Source organism: Anas platyrhynchos, chromosome 9 (genome assembly GCF_047663525.1).
Source record: "Anas platyrhynchos isolate ZD024472 breed Pekin duck chromosome 9, IASCAAS_PekinDuck_T2T, whole genome shotgun sequence".
Taxonomy (NCBI): domain Eukaryota; kingdom Metazoa; phylum Chordata; class Aves; order Anseriformes; family Anatidae; genus Anas; species Anas platyrhynchos.
Window position 1 is genome coordinate 12,177,290 of NC_092595.1, and position 23,183 is coordinate 12,200,472.

The 23,183-nt window shown below is 46.8% G+C and overlaps 1 protein-coding gene across 5 annotated transcripts in view; it reads right to left on the reverse strand.

Moving 5' to 3' along the window:
- Positions 1-23,183, reverse strand: part of MB21D2 (Mab-21 domain containing 2) — a 91,111-nt gene that overhangs the window by 11,114 nt on the left and 56,814 nt on the right. Inside the window, exon 1 of one of the 5 annotated variants that reach the window (XM_072042441.1) lies at positions 9,853-9,875. The exons of the other annotated variants lie outside the window; for them this stretch is intronic. The gene's annotated coding sequence lies outside the window, so the exon portion shown is untranslated. Of the gene's footprint in view, positions 1-9,852; positions 9,876-23,183 lie in introns of those variants that run through there. 5 annotated transcript variants of the gene reach the window in all.

The following is a 23,183-nucleotide window of genomic DNA, read 5'->3' on the forward strand; positions in this document are numbered from 1 at the left end:
ATGAAAAGTGACTTCTCTGTGGATGTCTTCACAGTCCTCTGGAAAATACTTCAACAGCCCTAGCTGCTAAAGCAGCTCCACTCCATTGCCAGGTTATTCAATGTAATGGAGTTCTCCCCAGAATTTCATCTCACCTTCAGGATATTCTACCTGGAGAAGCCAACACTGATCTCACCACTTTACAAAGGGCATTAATGACACTGGAAAATAACTGCAAGCAGGACAGGGGATGGCTTTGGAGAATGCACAGGAGAAAAAAAAAAACAGCCTCCTTCAAGCTCTCACCCAGACCTGGCTACTCAGCACCAGGTGCCTCTTGCAGATGATGCGGCAGTGCTCCAGCAGTGAGCAAAAGGAGAGCAAAGCCCTTCCCTTCCCGACCCAGGAGCTCCTTGTGCCTCAAGTCAGTCAGATGGGCACGTGTACATGATGGGCAGAACTCGACTCCGAGGTTGCAAAAGCACTTTGGGCCCCTCAGGGATGGCTTTCTGTTCTTAGTTCCTGCCTGGTCTCCATCTTCCTGACCTGACAGGGCTCAGATGCTACAACACCTCACGTTCCGGTGCCGGCCATGGGCTATGCCCAGAGGAACGCCAGCACACCCTCATGTCCTGTAAATAACGCAAGAGCCTCCATCATAAATGCACTGCGAGCTGTTCCTGGCAGGCTTCCTGCTTGCTTTTATCTAACACACAGGAAATTTTTTCCCCAGCCACCTAAGCACCAGCCACTTTTCTGTTCCTGTGGACGAGGTGTTTTCTACAAAGACGAGTCACAGTCCGAGCAAATCACAGCACTATTCCTTACAAACTGGGCCTGAACACACACTGCCCATCCTCAGTGCCTGCCTGTTCTGTAATAACAGCTCTGCCATGTTGCAGAGCAGCACGTTTGTCCTTGACTGAAAAAATTGTCACTAAATTATACGGGAAAACTTCTTTGTGGGGTGTATATGGCTACAGGAAGCCATAAGAAAGCTGACGTAATTCCACAGTTGTAATTCAATTTACTGTTCTGGATTGCCTCCTGAAATCCACCACATTCCTGGGGTCAATAACATGATCAGAATGGCATCCCCTTCGGTCACTATTAACCTCTTCCATCTTCCTATGACTAAAATCTATTTAGCTTTTTTTTTTTTTTTTTTTTTTTTTTTTTTAAATTATACCATGGGACAGGTTAGAAAAGGGGGAAAAAAGGATGATTCCAGGAAACCACCCAACTCTCAAAAGAGCTCTGGACTCAGGGAAGCTCCTTTCTCTATGTGCAAAAGGAAAGCACGTGTCTTCAGAAGTTCTTCTGAGGCATCTGGTGGAGAATACATGATGCAAATCCTCTCTCCATCCCCTAGAATTCATTTGACTCTATGCATACATTCCTGGCCTGGCCCTCTGACAGTTCCTATATCCAAAAACTGGGACAAGCCAAGCCAGACAGGCCAAACACATATGAGCTGCCTGATGTCAGAACTACAAACCAGCCTGCTTTGTCCCTGCAGATCAGCACAGATTAGACCAGCAAAACAAGGCAGGGAATGCAAATACTTGGTCAGAAAGTGCTGAACTCAAAAAGGCTTAAACACTACCATGTGCCTGAGATCATGGAGCTGACAGTGAGCTTCCTTGCAGTACTAAGCAATTTCCCACTCGCCACAGAGAACATTGCCATGTGAAACTTGATCAACTGAAATATCTCTACAGAACTTATTTGTTAAGGCCCTGTGTACGGCATCAGCTGCACGAAAGAAAATTGCTGCTTGGCTTTGACATTCACGCATACACATTGCCAGAGGAAGAAGTTATAGGCCAGATCTTCTGCTAGCAGAAAACATAGCAGCTCCCCTGAAGTGTGTGGGAACACTTGGCAGAAAATGCAGGGGCATTCCTCCTCCCTTTCCATGGGAGATAGACAGAGGAAAATCTTAGCTTTCCAAACCTGCTTGCACATGTCCCATTGCTCCTACCCTCCTGCCCCAGCTTCATCTTGCAGTGGTCGCATTTGACAGCCCATGAAAGCAAGCAGAAGGAAGGGAATGGATGGTCTTTTTTCTAACAGCGACTGTCAGTCCCTAAATTCTCAGATTTTAGAGTCACTTATGTGCGGCTGAGCACTGTCATCTGCTAAAGAGCATAGCAGGAAGCACTGTGTGGATTCCAGCTCCATCGAGTGCCAAGCCCGCAGCCCGAGCAGCTGTCAAGGATCTCTTATCCCCTCAGCACAGGCAGAGGCCAGGAAGCAGAGAGCTGGGACCGTTTCAGCAAGCGAGCAAAACAATGTCTGCTACAGCACAGCAGAACCTGGGCCACCTTGCATGAAGGCACGCAGGAAAGTGCCACTGTCTGGCACAGGACTCCAGAGGTGCAGAGCACGGTGATTTAAGAAAGCAGCAGTGAGAAGTCACGTAGCCAGGTGGCCCTGCAGGATCCTCTGCCTTCCCTCCTGCACCAGGCGTGAAGTGTTTGGTGGGAAGGGGGAGCTGGGGGAGCTCTGGCAGGGGCTGGCAGCGCTCACAGCTACCTGATGTCCCACAGACATTTGCGGTGAGACAAGGGGTGAGGTTTTGGAGCAGTGATCTGCTACCAGGAACGGGATTTGGAATGCTAGTGCCAGTTCAGCCATGAGGCACTCACGGTCCTTTGCACAGCACTCTCACCCTGTTTTGCCTGCTCCAGAAACTCCAGGAGACGAGCCCCACATCTGTCACAAAGCCTCTTTGTGCTTACCTGGCATGAAATAGAGCCTCACATGCATTTAATTAGAGCAGGCCCAGTGATCAACCACCTCATCAGGATGAGGGTTACATTGTGAGGTAAAGGACAGAGAGAAAGCAAAATCGTTGCTGATCACATAGACAATGCACACAATATGTTCAACAAAGACATTCTCTCCAAAGTCCTTTCTCATCTAAAAATCTAGTGGAGTGTGGACATAGCAAGATTTGGGTCCAGAGAACTGTCAGAAAGTTATGCAGAAGACCTCATGGAGTAGGAGGTGCTCAAGGCCAGGCTGGATGGGATTTGGGCAAGGTGGGCTGGTGGGAGGTGTCCCTGCCCATGGCAGGGCGTTGGAATTAGATGATCCTTACTGGACTTCCAACCCACTCCATTCTATGACTCTATGAATTTCCCTAATATTTCTGTAGCAATAATGAAAAATGCTGAAAAACTTTGCTGACAAGTGCAGATAAAGAAAAGTTAGGCTTAGAAGAGGCAGGCACATGGAGAATGCAGAACTTTCACATGAAATCAGTAATCAGAAATCTCACTCATATTTTATGGATGTTGCTGTGAAAACACTCTGCAGAATTTCCCCATGGACATTCAGCTCCTGCAGGGCTTTTCTATTCTTTGTATGAAAACACTTCCCAGTCAGCACACCAGGAGTGGATGTTGTCAGAACACAGCCCTGCTACAAAGAAAGCAACAACTGATAGTGTCCTCGCTAGTTTCCCACTGACAGTTGGCCCCTCGCCCCATGATTAATGGACAAACAAAGATTATAGACCTAAATTTGCTAACAGTTAATATAATTAATTGCACATGGTTGAAGCAGGAACATGTGGGTGTGGGATGAACCTATAACAAGGATGTTCCTTCCTGAAGTCAGACAAAGCTGATGTACAGCTCATGCCCTGAAGACATCTGAGCATAATCCTAATTATTTGTTCCTGACTGCATTTGGGGAAGGGCTTGACAGAGGAAAAATGAGAAAAATACTGAATTTTGCACTGGCTTTCTGGCTGGGAAAGATGCTGCTGCGACAGCAGCTCCACTCACTAATCACCGGTCCTGCTCTGCGTGTGCAGCCCCAACATGTCACCCTGACAGGCAGATGGAGAGCTTTGCCACAGCACCGGGGCTACAAACACAGCACTAGAGCACAAACAGGCCCAGGTGCAGGAAAGAAAAGGAGGCTAAAGTCCTGCCTGGGAAGGAGTAACAGGGGATTTGCTTTATTGCTGTTCCCATCCTGGGGTTTTGTAGACATCTCCAGATACCTACTGTCCTCTGGATACCTCCAGACCTCAATTATGTAATCTCTTCTACTCAAACACATGCTGCTCTGCTCTCCCTGCCTCACAAAACAACCCACCAGGAGGAGCACTGTCATTAGACCAAAAAAAACAAAAACAACCCTCTCAGACTTGCTTCTTCACCAGGGATAGAAGATCTCGTACTGAATGGACCTTGGGACATTTCCAATCTATGCTCAGACATCAGCCAACCTTTTTACCCACAGGAGTAGCCTACAAGAGGGCAAAAGCTTGCCGATTCCCAAAGAGGCAATGTTTGCTTGCGCTCAGATATGGCATTAGCATTCTCTGTCTATAGACGGAAGCATCTTCTAGAAGGACCCTGCAATGTAGAATTTGCCGCTAAGCCACAACTTCCTGCCCAAAATTATATTCTGAGTAAGCAAAAACTATCCCACAGAGCGTTGGGTTTGAAAAAGAAACACCATTTTACCCCCTGGCAAAAAGATGGTTTATGAAATCACGATGCTAATAAACATCTCTTTGCTTTACTGAGACATCCTGCTTTGCTGCTGGCTTTTGAGAGATAACATCAAGGTTCAAATCCCATTTCAGACTAGTTACCCAGCCACCTTAACAGTAAGACAGGAAACATTCCCCCTTAGTATCGACACATTCATTCTTCCATGTATGAAATCCCCACAGGAGTTGTAATAAATAAATAAAAAAATAAATAAAAATCCAGGAAAGCAGGGACATGCAATCACCTCTTCCGTCAGCAGATGGCACAAACGCATCAGTGTGCCCGGGCTGCAGAGCTCAGCACGCCTCTGGGATTTGAGCAGAGAGAAAAAGAATCGGTGAAAAACAAAAGGCGATAGTTTTCACACTGCAGCATGGGCAAGTGAGGAAGCCACATGCAGCCACACAAACATCTTTCTGTGCCACCTGCTAGGGTTTAAAATGAAGAAAAAGCCAGCTCTGACACAATTATCACTACAAGGGAGAGGATGAGACCTATAGTACCAGGCTATCTCCTACCAAACCACACTTGGTATATAATTTTCATCCACTGTATGTTAGAAGTCCTCTGGTAGCACACAGCGCATGGGGTGGGAGCAGGATACAAGTCTAAGCACGGATAAGCCAGAAGACAGACAGCAAACCTGTCCACAAATCCTATTTAATGCCAGATTTCCAGCCTGTGAGGACTGAAGGGAAAGGCCAGCGTTTTTCCCAAGCCATCTGTACAGGGCGTCTTTTGTGCCATTTCCCTTTGAGTATTTGTGCCGCTTTAGGCAGCAGCATAACAGAGCCGGCAATGTGCACTGTGGCTTCAAAGCAGAACAATTGCTGGTTATAGAAGCACTGTTAACAATTTATTGCTAATGCATTTTAATAAGTTACAGAAAAAGCACTGCTCCAAATGAATCACAGGTAAATGTAGTTCAACATTTAGGTTTTCTATTTCTCCACTGAAAAACAAGCAAACTCGCAGTAAGCACATGTGCAGAGGCACAGCTCATACGTTCGATGCCGGCAGGTACTTCATTTTAAGGAAGAGATCCCTTGGATGATTCTGACTTAACACCAAAAGATGGGACCAGCACTTAACTGGTCAGTTTCTCTTATTTATTCTCATCCTCAGAGCAGAGCAAATACAACAAAAGTAATTTAGGAGCACTCCAAATTAAATGCAGACAGGGTCATCTACGAATGCGCATACATCCACACTATATATTTGAGGCGCAGCACTGGGATTTTGGAGCTGATTCAAGACAATGAATTGAGAGCCCTCTGAGAGATGGTGGAAAGGAAGGAAGTATTAAGAAAAACCAACAGCACTGTCCTTGTAAAGCAGCATTTGCATGTTTAAAACCAGTCTATAAAATTTCTGAACTAAATAAACTTGGACCTAAAAAGTACAAACATTTGGAAGCCCAAGCTAGCTTGAAGCAATGTTATCGCCGTTTGTCAGCGTGACTCCGCAGGGCTTCAAGACAGAGACCCCTGCTGTAAGCAATGCTTTGTAGAAGTGGCAAGGAGGTTACATGGCTCTGCTGGTAGTGCTGAGACACATCAACCTGTCCGGGTGCCAGCTGAGTTACAGGCAAGTGAAGGAATGAGTCCAGAATGGTCAGTGGGTGCCCTTACTGCAGCCTTGGATTTGTCTGCTGTAACAGTTGTGAACATCTGGCAATGCGTAACACACCCGTGACGAGACAGCACGAGCAGAACAAAACCAGGTATCTTTGGAGCTTACAAGAACAGCGAACTAGGTACTGCAAGCAACGTGTTTGTAACGCTGCGGCCGCACGTGCTTCAGCTCTGTGCCAGGCAACAGCAGTCAGCTCTCAAGGGATGCTGGGCGTCTCCTACAAACCCTTCTGAAGCTGCATTTAAACAGCTATTGTTACACCCACACGTCAGGTTGAAGCAGCAGAAACCTGTGTGGGTGACACCAACAGGTTTTTCCATGTACCCCAGAATGCTCCCTGCCCTAGAACCACAGCTCAGAGCCTCTCATGGGGATGCTGCTGGCATCTTTCTCCTGCTGGCTCAAGGCAAACATTACCAGAGGTGATCCATACAACAAGCCCATTTCAAGGTCCAGAACCGCTGGTATTGGAAAATAACACCTGGACAGCTCGCCCTAGGTCCATTGATGCTCCAGGGCAGGAGGGGCAGATCACTCGCTGCTAGGAGGCTGGGTAGAAGGAGCAGTTCACAGCTGACAGGAACAAATCCTCTCGTTTGGGAGGTCAGGGTGGCAGGGACTTTAAAGGTCCCTGAGGGCAGGCACACAACTGCCAAGTAGCAGAGGAACCAGAAGATGCAAATGAAATGTCCAGAGTGAACTGAGCCTTCACATAGCCCCAGAACCTGCAGATTCCCTGAGGAACAATTGTTGAGCTCTGGGTCTAAAGCAAAATTGTGGCAGCTTGGACAAGTATTTCAACCCACAAGCCTGAGACCAGAGTTTGTGCAAGAGAAATGAATGTGGAAACAAGTGAAGCAAAGATTGCTTAAGGCAAGGAGGAAATACAGGAATCAGGCTTCAGGGGAGCCCGCACTGCTGAAGAGCAATCACTTGATTGCGTGAAGGACAAATGCTGGGTGATGGCTGTACTTGCCCACTTGAGATGCTCGGCTTGTAAACAGCTCTGGTTTAGTGAGCCCCCAGACCACAGCTGCATTCCCCATGTCAGCAGCTTAAGGGACAGCAGCCTCTCTCATCGCCCCCCTGCTCAGCTGAGCTGACCTGAATCCACGGCCATCACGCAAGCCCCGTGTTCCCTGCAAGCAGAGGCACTCATCCTGCTTTTCCCAACGTGCAGCCAGCTAAATCAGAGGCAGCTCTGCCAACTATTGTGTTCAAAGCCTGTAACGGGAGCTCAAGTATGAACCTGGCCCACAGAAACACACAAGAAACTCGGGGTTTGTTGCTACCTTTGCCTCCAGGCTACAAGCTGCCAAACCGCATTTCCAGACTTCCTTCCTCTGCTCGGAGAATAAAACTGGGATTCGCACAGCATCATCTATTGACTCCAGAAGCTGAAGCTTTAATGAGAGCATAAAATTTAACATCACTGTTGATTAAAAACAGAAACAAAAAAATGCAATTATGAGCTGGCAACACTGTGTGGTACCCAACTGGTATTTTGCCCCCTGAACTGGAAAAAGACAGGAGCACGCCACAACTGCACCAGAATTGCACCAGCTCAGGTACAAATCCTTGGCCCATGAATACTCTGGGCAGAGTTGGTGTGTGATGGTGGAGAGCCTGCCCCACTGCTGCTGTGACAGCAGCAGGGCATGCCAGCAGCCTCCAGGATAACAGGGAAGGCATTTTTGCCTCCTCTCTGTTGCTCTAACTGCCTGACTCCCCACCCAGTCCCACTCAACGCCCTGCAGTCCTTGTGCACACACTGCATGGTCACACACACACACGCAAACCACCCAAGGCAAGGGCTGGGACAGAAAGCTGCACGCTGTGTGCTGCATGCATTTTCTTCCCTTGTTTTATCGTCCTTTAAAAGCTGTTAAGACGAAGGGGGTAAGAAAAAGAATCGATAGATGGAGGAGTTGCAATCTCCTGTGAGTATCTGGAGAGCCTGGCTTTCAGCTATTTTCAGCAAATTAGCGTGGGGCTCTTACACCCTTACTTCTGCTCTCTGCGAGGTGAAGGCAGGACCACCGCCAGCTCCATGACTCACACAAACACAAGGAAGCAAACATTAAACAAACCGCCTGCTTGCTCTTTCCCAGGGCTTATTCACACCCTTCACAACTATTTGATCTGCCTGCTCCAGCGCATCCCCAGTCGGTTCACACAGAACCGCTGGCAGAGTTCAAGCCAGATCTCAAACTTTCCAGCAAACAAAGGGGAAAAAAGAGAAATATCTGAACTTTTATGACGGTAGCTATCAACGGCCCCTGGCAGTTGGGCAGTAATCATCAGTATGTTCTGCTTCAAACCGTTTCTGGCTATGACACAGAAGACCCATTCTTATCCATCAGCTCCGTGTACTAACCTAACAGACACCTACAGACCTGTGCGTCCCAGAGATTTCAAATCCTGAGCCACAGATACGTGCTTGCATTATGTTTGGGTCCTGGCACCAAGCAAAGACATGCTGGAGGTGCTGGACAAGTTTTCAACACTCAGCATTTGGCCGTGTTAGCAATTCCTACTGGCCTTCTGCATCTGTCCTTTTGCTGAAGACCCCAGTTTCTGAAGTCATAAGACTGTGCAAAAGTCTCAGCTTAAATTTATGGAAAAAATGAGCAATTTCCATCCATCACAGCTGCAAATAACCAAAAATACCCTGAAGGAGATGAAGCTCAGAAAGATTAAAAAAGCTGAAGAAAACAGAACAGAAGTAAAAATACACCAGGAGCTTTTATTTTTAGAGTCAAACTTACAGCTTCTGAGTGCCTCAGGTTTAGCAAACCAGCTCACTGCTCTTCCCTGTGAGGTTTCCCTTGGAAGGCTGGCATCAGCTCTCTCTACACATTTACTTGGTAAAACAATGGCAAAGTAAAAGTTGCTGGGCGGAGAGGTGGCACTGCTAGGAGAGGGGCAGAAGGATCCAATTTCTCATTCTCTGGAACAGTAATGCCCTGGAAAAACACACCAGAAGGGGATCTGTCTGCATCCTAGGGATGGAAGAGCAGTGCAGATGCCTCCCAGGACACACAGCTCCCTACCCTTAGGGGGAGTGATGGGCACGCAGGGCTCTGCCCACCTCAAGGCTCCTCCACCTTCAGCTGAACATCCCAGCACATCCCCTGGGCCACTGACCAAAGGAAGGGGAGAAGACCATCAGCACCCGACTCGACTCGGCTCTCAGGGCTGCTGACTCCCGCTGACACCCACAGCACGGGAGCAGCAAACCTCTGTAATGCCACGCTCTGACGCCAACAGCTGCAGCCTTCAGCGCTGCTTGGGGATTATCCTCCTCTGACCCCCTCCAGCTCCGTTCTTTGATCTGCCCACCCGGCTCCACAGGCTGGCACGAGGCCAGGCTCCCCAGCCTCCCCTCTCTGTTACTCCATCTGGCCAAGTCCTGGCCTTTTTCAGCACGCAGCTGATGCAGCAGGCACAGGCACTCAGCCCCAGAGCCCAGTCCCTGCTCTCCTGTCCTTCAGATGTCCTCACAAAAAGCTCCCCCAAAGGTCTGAGAGGCTGTGACAAAAGGATGTTTTGGACACGAGGCTCCTTGCAATCACTCATCTTTCTATCCACGTGGCTAGGTGCAAGCAGGGAGCCAAGAGGCTCCTGCCTTGCTATTTCTGGATGCAGGCAGACCCTCCTCTGCCTGTGCCACTGAAGATGTCTGAAATAGCAGACAGGCCAGCTCCTGGCATTTGGTTACCTTCCAGGCTCTCTGTTTAGCTTCCATCCAGAGATAACGGATCCCTGCCAAGAAACTTAGTTGTCAAGGAGACACCTTCCAAACAACAGTTTGGTAGAAACTCCGTTATTGTCAAGGGTAGCACATCTCCGAGGTAGAACACTGAGGTTAACTGCCTGCTAGCTCAATTGCAGTTGGAAGAGATGGAAGAGAAAGACAAAAAGGAGTTGGCAGCTGAGCCAAACCCTGGAGATCGTAATTTCACACACATGCAGGATGCTTTGGAGGCAACTGCAGAGGTCACCAAACAGGCCCGTGCCCCTCCTGGCTGCCATGGCTCAGCCTCCCTCTCGCTCTCCCACACTCCAAAATGCAAAGAAACAGATCCCAGCCTTTAGCTGACACAGACCATCTCCCCTCTGGGAACCGTCTAGGGCCTTGCGTCCTACAGGTGGCAATATTTCACTTAGAAATAGATCTAAACAGGAGCACCCATCTGGAGAGAGCACAGGACCAGACAGGTAGGGATCAGTGCTCAGCAGACAGTTGGCAGGCGCTTCCTAATGAAAGACATAGCCAAAGGGTATGCAAAGAACACGCAATTCTCTAGCTCCTGCTGCATGTTTGCTCCCAGTCCTAGCAGAGGACAGATCTTCAGGGCAATAAAAACTGCTTTCTCATTTGCCTGCCTTCAGCAATACCACTTTCTATTTTCTCTTCTCTGTTCCCACCTTTGGAGGCTGGGTTAGCTAGGGTGGAACAGTGGAAGTCCCATTTGCCACTTCTCATCCTCTAACTGCAAATAAAGCTACCTCACAGCAGCATCACTAACTACCAAAAGCTTCGCTAACAGCAAAAAAGCAGCCAGAAAACAGCAGCCAGAAACAAAGAATACATGTGGGCAATTGGGGAGAGTTACCCAAATGTAACCTTCAAAAACATGCAGAAACGAAGCAGTCACTGGGAAGCAAGATATCTGCAAAACCACCAGGAGTCAGCTGATGCATTTCTAATTGCCTGAAATGACAGCTCCTGACAGCAGAAAGCTAATCTTTTATCTCTTGAGAGGAGTTTCAAAGGTAGGAGACATTTCCTGGCATAAGGAAAAAGCTGAGCTGGGAATTCAGGTTATAATGCACACGACAGAGAGGGAGCCATTTTGAAGTCCACAAGCACTTACTACAACACATGGCTTTATCTGGTGCAGCCTCTTCTGTATAAGACATGTAAAAATAGCAATTGGTAAGACATGAAAATCAGAGACAGCAGGCCTGTGCCAGAGACATTTCAAGGGAATGCCAATCTGATATTACAGTTTCAAGTAGTGATTTAAGACGCCATAATTAATTATTTGCTCTATGCCAGCCATGAATGAGGAGGGAAGTACCAAGGTTTACAGCTCCATCCTTGAGATAAAGCAAGCCTGAAAATTCAGTGGATGGTGATGAACAAAATTCATCAAGAACTCAGTCTGTGAAGCTGAGAATTTCTTTCTTACATCAATTTTTTGCTCAGTCTCCCACCAGCATACAGAGTTAGACAGATAAGCCTCTCATTGTCTGGTAGCTGCAATTCAGCACCAATTCTTCACATGGCAAGGTCTTCTTTGAAGAATCTTCTATTAAAGAAGAAAGTATAAGCAGATAAATTGTTAAATACTTTTTACTGGATATATTTATTGAAGTCCAAGGGCTGAATTCAGCCTACAGGATCAAATCAAGGAGTAAAAGAAAATGTTGTTGTTTTTTTGTTTGTTTGTTTTTTGTTTTTTTTTTTTAGGAAAGATCGGTTGCTACACCTTCACACTTCCCTCCAGTAATGTGGATTTAGGATCCCTGCCAAACTGTATAAACTCAACTAGTCATCATGCTAAGAACTGCTATCTTCTCAGCACCATGGTGAAAACGTGGTGAGACATCAACTCAAGTGACATCCTGGGAAAATGGGTTCACAGCCATCCCCCAAAGCTACTATCTCCATTGGTAAGCCAATGGAGGCCTCAGAAGAATTAGCTCTCAGTGGAGGGATAAAGAAACCTCAGTGTGGAGAAACCAACTTCAGAAATGTGACTCTAGTGAAACAGTGGGTCTTAGAAATAATTTGGAAACCAAAGGTAAAAATTGTGCTTCTCTGTGTTAAATAAATATCAAACAAATCCACAGAGCTGTACAGATGACAAATACATTACGATCAGGATTAAACATTCTGAAATTTGACTTCTTTTTGAGTTGAAACAAAGGCAAAAAAACTCTGAAATTATTCACAAGGGGGAGAATCTAAAAATATTTCAGATAGCTGGATATAGGAAATAGAAAATATGCAAAATGCTTTTAAAACAACTTGAGTGCTCTGTTCCAGGAAAGAAATGTCAAGTCTTGTTATTTTTCCTTTCCAATGGAAACTGAGGCAAAGCAGTTTTGTGAGTTACTCTGTTCAGATGGGAAATGGTCAAATGTTTTTGCAACAGCTGTGCTTATCAGGTGTTTAAAACAAGGGAGCAGAGCAGGATGCTCCCTTGATCGAAAGGCCAAACGTTCAGCCGTGAGCAGCACAAGCAAGCGTTTTCCTTTTGTAAAGCACTGAAGGACACGTGCATAGCTTCCTCTTCCCTCACTTTTGAACACAAGAGGTAGTGCCCATGTGGATGGACAAGGCTGGGATCCTGTCCAGCAATACCAGAAGCCTAGGCTTGGCTTGGCTACCAGGCTTGGCTGCCCCAACACACATGGGATAAAGGCGAACAAGCTGGAACCCAGCCTGGAGCACTTTGCCAAAGCTGTTTGCCAGGGGGAAATCCCAAAAGAATATGGCCTGTATCCAAGGATGTGGGGAGAGAGAATTAAAGAAGTCCATCTGAAGTTGACCGAATTTCCTTCTCTTCCAACTGCTCCGCAGTGTCCTCAGGACTGACGTGAAATAGCTGTGGATCTTCCTGTGAAACAGGTATCAGGACAAGGAGGACACTTCACTGGAGAAACAAAGGAGAATGAAGCAGAAATATGTTTGTGAGGTTGTCTTAACCTCAGCACTAGCCACTCCTTGCTCTCTTGCTGGAATGGCCCCAAACACCCCTGTCTCCATGTGAACACTCAGGAGGCCAGCGTCTTGCACACCTAGGCAACACACAATGTGGGCAGGCAGCACCAGCACGGGACTTAAGCAAGACTCGGTGCCAAGACAGACACCACACAGCTGGTTCAGAACCACAGAGCCAGCTGGATTGTCCACAGAGAGGAACGAGCCCACATCTTTCTAATCCTGGGAAATGCAACAAAACGAGAGAGTTTGGAATCCATAGCTCACACCAGGGCTTGGTCTTCTCTGCTCAAAATAAGTCCTGGAGAAAATAATTCAGAAAGAAATGAGACGGGGAGGCCAACCAAAAGTAATCAGCAGACGCCAGCCAGAAGGCAGAATTATCCTAGCCATTGCTGGTGTGCTGAGTTTCAGCTGCAAATGAAGGCCACAAACTTTGACAGTAGGGGAAAATCTGCTTCAGGGCCTCCAACAAGCCAATCCCAAACAACAAAGTTAGGTTTATTTAACAAACAAAGAGCATTACAACTAGCCTCTTCTCAGTCTTAACTTGAGATTCTTTTATATATATATATATTTTTGTGTCATTTTTAGTGAATTTGTAGCCTCCAGGAAGCTTGGTTCTCCCAGCCACAAGCCCCAGAGGAATCAAATATTCTTCACCTTTTAAGAACAAAGTTAATTGCATTGGGCTGAACAAGCAAAATGACAATCAGCCAAACATCAGCATGTTCTCAAGGCTCAAAGGTGACAGTGGAAATGAAGAGCTGAAAAACATGTGATGTTGGCATCCCCAGCACTCAACAGATCACTTTCATGAGATACCTCTGGCCCTTCTTTACATGGCCAATTATCCCTAATCATGCATGTGTGCAGGCAGATACCAATCCCCTTCCTCGGGATGAGAAGCGAGCAGCAATCCTAAAATAGCTCTACCGATATCCAAGAGATTTCTCTCAGAGTCAGGTACAAGTCAGCGTGAGCAAGGACACTGAACATAGCCTGTAGCACGCCTGTAGCTCTCCTTCCCTGGATCAATTTATTAATTTCTCCTGTGCTGGTGATTATGAAGAGGGGGAAGGGGATGAGGAGACAGAGACAAGGCCCTTGTGTGCCATGAAATTAAATGCATAGCAGCAGCCATCATTAATGATGCATTATGGAATCACAAAGGGAGCCCGGCTGATTGACAGTCCCTAACAAGTTGTGTATAATAAACACTTCTCTCCAGACAGAACGTTCCTGATTATGGAATATGTTCCCCTCGTGTTACTGGCGGATCCATTGTGATAGATGCGCCCCACTTCAAAGGGGAGAGACACCCAAAACAAAAGGAGGATTGACTGTGAGATGCTTGAGTGGAGGAGGCACGAGGCCACCTTGCTGAGCAAAATGCACAAGGCCAAGAAGTTGTCCAGGAAAATAAACAGCTGCGAAGCAAGTATGAACATCAAGGTGAAATATCACCCTGCACTACCAACGTAAATCCTCCAAACGCCACTACAATTCCTCCGGATTTAGTTTTCTCAGAGCAGGATCTGGATTTCTCGACCCCAAAGGCCAGAGGCTGTGCAGAGCTCACAGGGTCACACAGGCTGCTGCTGCCCGAGCTATGCCACAGCCCCTGAAGCAAGGCATAAGCCACACAGGCAGGGTCCATCAGCAGGGCAGTCCAAGAGGAGGGCTGTAGGGTCCTCACAGCACTAGGACAGACAACACCACTCAAACTACGCAGAACTGCTCCAGTTCAGGCTTCCCGAACCCCATCCCACCAGCGCAGGGGGTATCTCCAGCAGCAACAGGCAATTCCTACACCAAGTCCTCAGCTACTAGCATTAAGGCTACAGCTCAGCTTAGCTGGGGCAACTGTACCTCCTGGGGGGACAAATTTCCTTAAGGGGAGAGGCAACATCACTGTGGGTTTTGAACATCTTGGACCTTGCTCCTCAGGGATGAATGCAAAGTGAAATGGGATGGAAGGACACAAGCTCAAGAGATGCTGAAGGAGCATTCCTAACCCTGGAAAGTTCATATCCTTCTGAATTCTTCTATGCTTCTGAGCAACCCCCCCCTGACCAAACCTATTTCTAGGTTGCCTTTTTGCAGGCAGACCTCGTTTCACGTGATGAGGAAGTTTGCTGGCAGTTCTTGAGAAGAGGGCGTACACTCTGAGTTTCCTAGAGAGTGATTAAAAGGGAAAGGCAGGAAATTTGCCGCTCTGTAATTAATGCCCGTGAGAAGTCAGAACGGAGGGTGACATCACTGCAGTTAATTACGACTAGGGGGAAGGGTAGGACTAATCGTTATCCTGACCCTGTGATCCATATCTGACTTACTGCAGTCATGCTCCTGGCTGGATTTCCCAGGGAGAACGTTTCCCATGCTCAGAGGCATGCTCCAGATGGCTCTGCTCATGCCAAGCATGTGTGAAGCCAGCTCTCACATATTTCACATGGATGTTAAAACAGGACAGCAGCCAGCAGTGGGGTCTAGGGGCAGATGACAGGGCTGCCCATGGGTGCTGCAGCAGGCCACGCACCCCTTAAAGCTCTTGCTGCAAGGCACTGAGGAGCAGCCAGGCCTGACCTTTCTTCTGCATCCAGCTCTTAACTGCCTAAAACCATTTTTCCACATCCAGCCCAGATCTGGCATTACTGCAGCAGCCAGAAATAAACAGACATCTGGCACCAAATGCAAGCGAAGCACTTCTGTACCCCTTGTGCCAAGACAATTCTCCCAAAGCTGTCACCATCGATGCCCTGGAAGCTGCTATTTCCACTTCCACACACAGGATGGGTGGGAAGTCTCTGCAGCTCATTGCCATGGCTGGGTAGATGGGTCTCACAGAGCAACAAAAGCCAGAAAAAGCAGGAATTGCACAAGGAAGGTCTGCTCTCATCTGCCACCAAGGCCTGGGTACACAGTATTGCCACATCTTGTTTTCCTGATCAGCCCAAGGAAGGGGCTCTGGTTCTCTGTAGGAAAAACCCGAAGGTAGGTCCCCTTCTGAAAAACAATTGTCATCATGCTGCACAAGGTCACTAAGTCCGTGGGGTACCACGTTTTCAGCCAAGGTCTTCAGCTGCCCTGTTCGGCCATTGCAGCCGATCCTTGGAACATTTTCACCCCCTGGTTTGGTGGCATTTGGCTCTCCCACTGCCATGCAAAAGGATACAAGACTCTTGTCAAGTGGTCTGCAGAAACACAACACCACAGCAAAGAATCCCTCCGAAAGAGGAACTAAAAGCAGATGGCACACTACTTTGTGCCCTCTGTCACCCTGGACAGACATGATCCTAGTGCGCAATGTGAAGGAAATGATTTGCAAAACTGTTTCAGAGAAACAGCATATTGGTACCTAGAGCTGTCAGTTCCAAAGAAATCCGCATGAGGCTAAAAGTTACCCAGCTTTTACAGACAGAAAAAGAAAAGCCAGACCCCGAGGGAAGGGAAGGGGAAGTTGCATGTTTTTACTTTTATTAAGAAGATTGTTCTTTGCAGAGTGTGACGTTAGTACCCATAACCACTATTTTGGCACTGCATGAAAGCAACAGGCTCAAAGCAGAAGCAGGGAAAGCAGCCGCTCTCTGATGAACTCTTCAAGTGCAGCAAGTTAAATGTGACAGCATAAAGAAAGAAAACCCACTGTCCTCTACTTTGTCTTGATACAGGTGTTATTAACACAGGAAAATGATGTTTAAATTCCTTATTAAAATCTGTGTATACCCAGCACTCCACAGAACCTGCCAAAAATATTTAAGTATTACATTGGAAGACTATCAGAGACCTCACATATCTTTAAGTCAATTGAAACCTTCTGTATTACTTAGATATGCTTCAATAATGTTACAAAGATTAAAAATATGATGCAAATCTACAGAATGGCTTCAAAGTAAGACATCAGTTTATTTAAAAAGCCACACTAACAGGCCTGTAATAAATAACTGTTTGTCTGCAAAGGTTCATTACAAATTCTTTTTAAAATCTTTTTCACATTCCCCTCCCCTTTCCCTATTCTAGTTTGCAAAAAGACTGTAGGAATCCCTGAGATTAAGGGAGAACTCACAATCCAGAAGCATGCAATATTCAACCAGTCCTAAGGCTATTACAGCACAGTGCTCCCATGCAGAGATAAGCAATGGTTTAGAAAAATATGTGAGCAGTTCTAAACATCAAGATGATTTCACACCCCAATGGAAAATATGCAGGCTAATATCACAGCAGTCATTATGGCATTCTGCATACAGCCATGCTAAAATCCACAGAAGAATACAGCTACATTCCTTCACATGCTAAGAAGACTGATCCACAGACCACTGAAACCAATATGATTTTTTTCTCCTTAAGTGGGAATTGGGCTGAATCCTATAAAACATTAAAATCTGCAAGCTTCCACAAGACATGCAGGTGCAAAACAGCTGCACAGTCAATGCTGAAATACAGAAGCACACTGGCAATTTGTAACAGTATGTGCTTATTTTCTTTCCTACTAGATGGGAAGAACTGAGTAGAGAATGGGGTCAGCAATAAGGTCACATAGCTGGGCATTGCAAATAACTAATAAATATGAATAAATAACGGAACTCATGATTAACTAGGGAATGAAGCTAGAGTAAAACCAACGGCATCTCTTTTGCAAAGGCCAGAAAGGTCATACATGGAGCCTTTGAGAATGGAGTCAAATTTTAATGGGATGTTTTGACAAAGGAGTTGAGGTGAAACTAGTAAGTAGTCCTAAACGAGTGCAATAGTTTTTCTTCATGAAAGAGCTTTAAGTTGCAAATTTTTTGAAGTACATAGACTAGCATTGTATTATCTCTGAGCACACAGGCTCCCTGAAGGTACAGAAAAACAGTAACGTAACCTAACACACCGATATGACCTTAAAAATCAACCTAGCCATCTGCCTCACCTGCTGTTGGAGGAGGAGAGGCTGACCCAGCGTGTTTGAAACTTTCACCCAGAGCCCCATGGTGGGTGATGAGCTGACAGGGAGCAGAGCAAGTGCTGGGGAAAAGAAAGGCACAAGTATCGGAGGAAAACTGGAACAGAAACCCAGTCACATTGACGTGCTGTGTGAACAGTTCATGCAGGAAGAAAAAAGCTCAGCAGTGAATGCTGTCAGGATGCCTTTGCCTAGCAGTCCAGGGCAAAACTTGTCCAATGGCAGCAGCTAACTCTTCACAGACCAGTGCTCCCAACAGGAAAGTCTCTTCCTTTGATGAAATTTTGCAGCAAGGACACCAAAGCCTTAAGCTCCTCTAGGAAGAAGCCCTTTCACCAGAGATCCAAAGCATCTATTGACTGGTGGGTGACATTCCTGTCTACTAAGAAACAGCAGATAAACTTGATGAAAAGCAATTAGCAGAAGGGATAGTACTGGAGGAAAAACAGTGAGAGGTATCAAGCTGCAAAACACAATGGTGAGAACATCACAGAAGCTCACACAGGTATAAAAAGGAGAAAAAGAGAAAAAGCAAACCAGCTGATCTGTCTGCACAACTGAACTGCTGGGCCATTTATTTTTAAACACCTTATTGCTCATGATACTTGCGTCTGCCTTTCCTCTCTCACCTGCACCGGAGCAGCTGCCCTACTTGTGTGAAACCTGTAAGCTCCAGCGCTCATTAGGACGATGCCTCACGCAAGCAGGCTCCGACTGGGACGCCTGCACGACAAGCAAAAGGCAAAAGTGACAGGGGTGGCAGAGAGATCGTGACAAAGCAATGGTCAGTGTTCAACACCAGTGGAAAAACAATCCTGGGTCAGTTCATCTACCGCAGACTGTCTGACCGTGACAAGGAGGAGAAACATCAGGGGAAGGTATAAAACAGCAGAGTAAGCTTAGAGCAATATTTCCTCTGATACACCTTCCCCAGCTTCAGGCAGAGTGGCTTTAAGGCTTCTGCATGCAGGCTCCTAAATACTAAATAGCTCCTGGCAGATAAATCCTCTCTGAATTTGCACAATTCCTTTTAAACCTGTTTATATTTTGTCCTTTACATGCTAGGGACAAAAAGCTTCATTCTGTAACCACAGGCCACGGGAACTGCACACATTTTGCTGGCCACCCAGTAAGTTTATCGGTGCCTGTCATTCCTCTGTGGTGCGGAAAACGGACAGAAGTCCTGTCATAATCACCTTCTCCACACCACTCGCTACCATTCCAGTCAGGGGACAAAGGAGGCTAGCACAAAGAAGAGACTCATCTTAAAACAGAGGAGCAAACGCCACAGGTCAGGAGTTCATTATTTTAAGCTGCTGCTTTTCTAGAGAATTATCTCAATGGTTTGGGCTTCTCTACTGCTGCTTTAGAAGGAAGAGGGAGATTATATTCAGGCCCAGGTCTGGCAATCAGAAAGAATCGTCTCTCCCAGCCAATGCCAGGTCTGGCCAGAGTGCTTCTGTGAGTGATATCAGTATTATCAGCCCAGACAAATCCCATTGCATAACAGAGGATGGGGCAAAGGCAGGAAGGCACCAGGGCGCACACATCCCTTCTAGCATTGCTGGCTAATCAGATCCTGCTCTAGGGGAAAGAACTGACAAACTTACTCTGTCTGGTCCATGCACTGCTAAATTGAAGCTGATATTTGAGGGATTTGTAAGAAGAGCTGTAATAGAAGCATGCTGTCATGGCAAAAGGGATGATACAGGGATTTGTTAGCAAAAAACAGTTTCTCTGTCCAGCCCACCCTGCAGAGAGCTGGAAGAGGAAGAGAATGAGAACCTATCCATGGTGAGGACGTCAGTTGGTCTTGCTTTAAAGAATCGTGATGTCAGCAAAAATAAATTCCTGCTTGACTAACTGTAAGCTTTCTCAAAAGCTAGCTTGTTGTCCCGTACTCCCATGGGTGTACTCTACTCCCACTTGAAGAAAAATCTGTGGACAATAACCTCAACCCTAATAAAATCATTTTTTTTTCTTTTTTGTTGAAGTAGAATCACAGATCTAAGGTCTATTTCTCAGAGTGATTTGTTCCCTCCCTAGATCCTGACCAAGTCTACCCACACAGCAACACTTTCATGTAACAGCTCAGGTCAAGCAAAAAGAAGCAACTCCAGAAACAGCACTAGACTAAACACAGCTCTGAAATAAGGAATAGCTAGCCAAATGGCAAGCAGGGTGCTGAGATGTTCCTCTGCCCATCACACAGTGGCTAATGTGAACAGCAAAACTCACACCTGAGAGCACACCGAGCCGTAACTGAGTTGCCCATCCAGCCTTCAGCCTGTCGGGCTACAGCAAGGCCAGGCAGCAGTTCTCAGGGCACCATTGCAACCCTTTGCTCTTCCCAGCAGCACCACAGCAGCATCGACCAAACCATCTTGAAAGGCAGAGCGAACAGAGAGCACTGCTGCACAGAGATTTCACTTCCATAAAGCCAACAGCACTGTGGGTATTAGAGGCGACTTTTCCATCCAGGACATTTCAGGCCCAAGGCTAGCACTACAAGAAAGGGACAGAGAAGAGCACTACTTCACAGGGTTTGTTTCTCCAGCCGTCCCTTTCAAGTGTCCTCTAAGTCCCCAGCATGCAGTGGAGTCCATACTTAACAGTGGTGCATACAAATCTTAACTACAGACTCAGAACCGGCTGGGGATCGACAGAGAAAAGAAAGAGCAAGCCTGCCTTGCTCCAAAACAAACTCAGCACAGGTTGCATTCCTGGTGATCCTGTCAGTTTGGAAGACACCAGATGATCCTAACCAAATCCATGGTGTCTCTTCCTCTTTCCCTAGGATAGAGCACAGTACTTTGTATAACTATGCTGCACAATGTTTGTGTTGCTAGAAAAGCTGCTTTAGTGAAAAAAAAAAGTATTCAAGCTACTTTGCAGTGTAAAAACCTCTCTTTTCCACAAAGGTGACTGGGCAGTAATATCATCTCTACCAGAAAAAGTGCCATAACCTCCTCCAAATATGACTGTAACATCTGCTCCCATCTCGTTTTCTTGTTTAAGTTTACTCCAGATAAGCAATATTTTTCAAGAAAGTGGAGAGCTCCTGACAGTAACACACATGATCCTTTTCCAGACTGCCCCTTAAGGTTTATCAGCCTGGACTCCTACCCACTGGGTAGACAAGAGTAACCCATTTTACCTAACATGGTTTTTCTGTCCCCATTAATACTAAAACTAAACCAGCCTCTGGAATGTGCTGCAACCTAGCACTGAGGGACCTGCCACTCACACGTACCCACCTTTATTCATTTACTGTAAGGAAACTTTGACCTTCATTCCCTTCCTTCTTGTCTTTGCTTATAGCTTTGCCCTGAAGCTAAGCAAACATAGTGCATAAGTGCTACAGTAGCCATCTGCATAATAAGATCAGCTTGTGATAACATCACGTATTTAATGACAGAACAGCTTCATCCCTGACCTCAGAAAGTTTCCTGGTAGCATCATTCTCTGATTCAGCTGCTCACTTCGCCCACAGACTTTTACATGCACGCTGCTTTTGACGGCTGCCTCCATCAGTTACATCCTCGGCTTTGTGTTCCTCTCCCTTGATGAGCTCTTGCAGATATTACACCCTTTTGTGCTGGCTTCAAGTAGCCCTCTGTTGTTTAGAGGCACTCGTTGCCTCCTCTGGAGCTTTGAGATGCATCAGCGTGCTGGGTTTTCCCTCCCATGGCTCTTGCTAAGGCTGAACCTGTCTCCATAGGTCCTTCAAAGCACCTCAAGATGCTCCATGACATGTGAGAGAAGGGGGATAAAAACAGAGGGTGAAGAAACACAGTTTTTTTTCTATTTTCTTTTTCTCTCAGTCTGCACTCAGAGGGTCCTCCCTGAGGTGTGGGGTAGTTGTGCCTAACAGGAAAACTAAGTTTAGCTCATTAATGGTCTCCCCTACTCGATATTTCAAGTGTTTAATTCAGGAACAAACTCCTGTTTAGCTTATAAGATTAGTTCAGCATCAGCCTCGCTTGCCCCTCTTCTAACAGTGTTTGGCTCTCACACTTTTTCCAGGCACTGTCACAGCTTAGCCCTGCTGGCTTGCTGGACTTCCTAGGCCAGGCTATATGTAATGTTACTTTGTAGAGCCATCTCTTCCCTTCAGGTTATGCCACCTGTTACAATTTAGGGAGGTGTTTGGTGGCTCCTCTACTCCTTCCTCACCTCTATCTTGTAATAATATGCCTATCCCCAACTCAGAAAATCCCATCAGTTTTCATCACACCGTCACGCTCCAGTCCCACCTACACTAAGAAGGTCCCCATTTCTCCTCCACTGGGTGATTTCATCAAACTTGCACCTTGGGAGAGAAACTGAAAGGCCAGCAAGATTCCTCACTGGTTCTGTAAGGCTGTGTGAGAAATTTTTCAGGGCCTGCGTATGTGCTGCTTCCAGCTGTGCTGAGAGCCGCAATCACGAGGGGTGCATGCACAAAGACCTTGGCCATTCCATTCAATTCACTCTGGAATTTCTCTCTCATCTTGCAAGCCTCTGCTTGGCTCAGCTTGGTTTCCATCCCATTCACTCACACAGAGATACCTTTGTGTCTGTTACACCCTGGCAGACTTTTCCTGTCCAACTTGGTCAGTCCTGCAAATACCCACTGGCAAGCTCACATCTCTGCACAAAGCCATGTTTCTTCCCTGCAGCAGCTGCCTGCTTGTTACCTCTGGTTAAGGCAGAGCCATTCCCATCCTGAACAAACATCCCAGGTTTACAGACCTCATACTATCTCCCAGATAGCCTTTTCTCTGACAGCTCCTCCCTAGCTAAGGGAAAATATCAAGGAGCAATACACAGGAGACTCCAAATCCACAACATAACAATGCCTCCCATCAACCTTACTGGTGCAGGTGGGTACTACAACCAGTGGATTATGCCTCAAGACACTTCTAAGGGCCTGGGAAAACTCTCGGGGTGCCATCTGCCTCTGCACTCTGAGGCTGAGCTCATGAAAGGGTCTGAGATCAATGGTTCCCCTTGGCATTTTTGCCATGCTGTTTACCAGACAGCTTTTGTTTCCAGATATGATACTTAGAGGGAAACCTAATATTCATGCATGCACCTGCTGACACAACGGGAGGACTGTGAAGCAGTAGCCGTGTGCAACCTGATCTCCTGCATCAACTGGCCCAGGCTGAGCACGAAGCTGGGCCGCTTAAACCCATTAGAGGGGTCTTCGCTGTGACTAAGCAGCACAATGAGATTAGACAGGAGCAGTGGGGGCCAAGGGGAGGGCTTATGGCCACAAGATATCAGGCACTGTGCGTAAGGAAAGCAAAATGCGGATAGGAGGTAGGGCAGGCTTTGGGTCCAGATGACAAGATATTTTTTTTTTTCCTGCAGAAGTCGTGTTCAG